This window comes from Syngnathoides biaculeatus, chromosome 14 (genome assembly GCF_019802595.1).
Source record: "Syngnathoides biaculeatus isolate LvHL_M chromosome 14, ASM1980259v1, whole genome shotgun sequence".
Taxonomy (NCBI): domain Eukaryota; kingdom Metazoa; phylum Chordata; class Actinopteri; order Syngnathiformes; family Syngnathidae; genus Syngnathoides; species Syngnathoides biaculeatus.
In genome coordinates, this window is record NC_084653.1 from 10,544,667 (window position 1) to 10,548,668 (window position 4,002).

Here is a 4,002-nt window from a genome sequence, read left to right on the forward strand (position 1 = left end):
ACGCACAAAAACAGCCCCTTAAAGTCTCTAAAATGATACTTTCCACAATACAATTTCCGTTTTACGAGCAAAGTCATTTTTTTTTCAATAAAAAAAGAATACTGTACATCCCATTTACTTGCTAGCTCGCCACAACAACACAGTACAAGTTCATTAACGTAAATTTATTCGGTGGGTTCAGTTCCCACTCAGTCATGATATGAGTGTGGGTGCAAATGGTTGTCTGTATCTGTATGTGCCTTGCGACTGATTGGCGACCAGTTCAGGGTGTAATCCGCATTAATCCAAGAGTCAACTGGGATAGGCTCAAGCACCCTGTAACCCTAACCAGGATAAGCAGTGTTGAAAATGTGACATTTTGTGACATTTTAACCATAACCATGGATGAATATATATTCAATCAAACGTGATTAGTCTGAGGAACATGTTTGGACAGTCAAACCTAATGTAATAAGATGTTGATCACAAAGATGGTTTTGATCTATCATAGTATCTAAATTTTTCCACATGCAACCACAAATTAATATCAGTCACGATTGCAGAGGAGCGTGGTTTCTTCCTCTTTAACCCTGGCAGCCGAGTGACTCTGTGTCTCTATGCTATAAAATCTCCATCAATGCTTGTTTATTGTGTGGGTGTGGGTGGGTGGGTGTGTGTGGGGGGTGAATGAAAGTAAAATATTGTGTGCTCAGAGGTCATATGCGATGCATACTCTATATATGTCACACTACGAAACAAACTATTGAAATGGGGACAGGTTTCTGTATTGCTAATAATTCAAATTCAAATATTTATGATTTGGACGATAAAGGACAACTCCTATGTTTAGGAAATATTTGTAGACCAAGAAATGATGCCTGTAAACGATAAAAGGGGTCAGGGTGTAGAACCAAAGAGCAGCGTGAGTGAGACCAATGAGAATCTTCAGTTAAAACTCGAAGGCATTCCAGTTTCAAGGAATTTCTCAGGTTCAACGGTCCGAACTTCAAAATGCTATGGTTTGCAGAACAATGTCAAAATTGCAATTGTCTTTCTCACTTTTATGTTTTACAAATGTGTTTTTTTATAATGAAAAAAATATTTGCCTATATCATAAATGAAACTAGGCAGCACGGTGAATCAGCTGGTAAAGCATTGGCCTCACAGTTCTGAGGACCCGGGTTCAATCCCGGCCCCGCCTGTGTGGAGTTTGCGTGTTCTCCCCGTGCTTGCGTGGGTTTCCTCTGGGAACTCTGGTTTCCTCCCACATCCCAAAACCACGCAACATTCATTGGACACTCTAAATTGCCCCTAGGTGTAATTGTAAGTGTGGCTGTTTGTCTCGATGTGCCCTGCGATTGGCCGGCAACCAGTTCCGGGTGTACCCCGCATCCTGCCCATTGACAACTGGGATAGGCAGATAAGCAGAAAAGAAAATGGTTGGATGGATATATGAAACTTTTATCCCACAAAAGGATAATAATAATGATAATAATAATACATGAGCAAGAAAAAAATTTCATGTTTTGCTCATTTCCTGCTCATTCTCTTATTTTCAAGCACCATTTCTTGTGCCAAAGCTCTACACGTCTCATTAGTAGCCGGATCTGTTCTCTACTCTATTTAACCAGCTCTAACCTTCACCGATTGCTACTCATTGTCAACTCCAACCTTTTGAACCAGAGGTCAAAGGGAGAGCATCCTGCAGCACTTCCTTCATTCAGTGGATTAAAACAGGCAAGACTTGTGGCTTGATCACTTGTTTATCCTCACAACTTGCCTGCTCACAATGCCCAAATCATTGACAAAGCAAACAAGAACATTGCAGTACTGGAGGAAACTCCCTACTCACATGACCGGGGCTCTGTGAGATGTTTACTTTTTCCCCGCTTTCCCTGCCTCAAGTGGGTCATCGATGGTTCTAAAGCTGCACAAAGCTAAAGCAGCACAATATCCCATAATATCCTTCCAGAGTCCATGAAGTGCACTCCAAAGTGCATTAGAGTCTAGGGTGATTACAAAGGTTGAAGGAGAAAACCTTTGACTTCCAGTTCAGATTTCAAAATATATCAGTTCAGACACCAGTCCCGGAACTTTTCTTATACAGCTCATGTAGTCTTCTGACTTTGATTATGCCAGAGAGTCAAAATAATGTGACTTGGATGTCATCAATCATTTAGTCATCAAGGTATGTCCACAAAATTTGACATATGTCAAACCTTATGAATACCACAAGCACCAACACAGAGGGATACACATGTTGGTTATACTAGAATTTGTGATGATAATTGTATTTGATGTTAAGGTTAACTGTAACCATCAGACCGCTGCATCATCCACATGAATGTGGCAAATGTGCACCTAAAACCTCGAAGCTCCTCGATAAGAACCATTTGTTTCTGTTTAACTTGCCCTCAAACTCCGACAGCAACACAGTCTTCAATGGCCCCAAACTTGTGGAAATATACCAAGGAAACACTATTTTAACAACTGAGGTATTTCTGGCCAGCATAAATGTCATGCTGGCACAAATTCACAACAAAAGATTCGACTGGTTAAGAGCAGAATCATTTCAAAACGGGCGTAAAATCTGGTTTGAAAAAATAAACTACGTAGATGGAATGTTTTCAAACATCAAAATATGATCACCTTATCTTGAGATTTGAATTTGATCGAAGTCAAGAGTATTCTTTTTTTACACATCATTCGTCATTTTAACAAATGAAAAGCCAACCAGAAGAAATGTCAGCGAACAAAAGGAGAGTAGACATTTCTTTCAATTAAATTTTGGCGCCACACAAAAGGTTGAAAATATATTCAATGCACAATCAGCATTCACTACACCGTGTGAATGGTGTGTGTATGTGATGATTATTAGCCTTCAAGTTTTCAGTAATTCTTTTTATTGGGAAACACCAGGTGTAAGTCTTTCCTTCCCTCTCCTGTCTGCCTTTATTTCAGGTACTAAAGGCTAACAATTAACGCACTTTACAGGACTCACGGTCACCATGAAACTCACAGTTAAGCCTCTGGGCCTTATTGCCTCTGCTCTGTATCAGCATATCGCACTTTTAAGAGATGTAACCTTACAACCTTGGTAAATTCCTCAAGAGGAAACACTGCAGATGCTGTCTGGTCCAACACGTGAGATTTTCGACCAACCATTAAAGAAAGGTGACCAAACTCTAATATTATTCTACTTCCAAAAGAGTTGATATAAATGTGCCATATTAGTAATCGTCTAGAAAAGTGATTCCCAACTACTCTGCCGTGGCACATTAGTGTGCTGTGAGAGCTCTTCTGGCGTGCCACAGAAATGATCACATTTCACTTCGATGGTCAAGATACTATTCCCTTACAACAACACATCTTTGTTCATGTTCTATGGCAGTGACATATAAAGACAGACAGACACAACAAATAAATGCTCTTCTATTCGATTGCACATGGTCTATGATTGATTTGCGTATCCACTTTTTGTAACATTTTGTTTGTTGGTGTGCTGTGAGATTCTTCATATGTAAGATATGTGCCTTGGCTAAATAAAGTTTTGGGAATCACTCGAAAAGCCACAAATCTAGTTGGACGAGTGATGCACTTTGATTCCAATCTAATGTACCGGTAATCAACTCATCAAGGTGTTAGTACAAGAACACTTGTCTCTTTACCCCTATTTACATGACAGTGTGCATCCATTCATTTTCTGCCACGATTTTCTATACCACCTATCCTCACTTGGGTCACTTGAGCTAAAGCCTGTCCCAGCTGACTTCGGCCAAAAGTTATGGTACACTCTGGACTCGTCACCGCCAAGGAAAATCGTAGGGAACACATAGACAACCATCCCTTCATACTCACATTTATATCCATGGATAATTTAGTCTTAAATTAACCGAAGTTAACGCCCAATTACTAACGAGGGTGATTATGCCTTATGAGCTCCGGTTTGTTTTTCCTGTGTGCAGATATGAGGCGCCTAACATGTTGATCTCGGAGACCAATGATTACTTTACTTTACTTTAC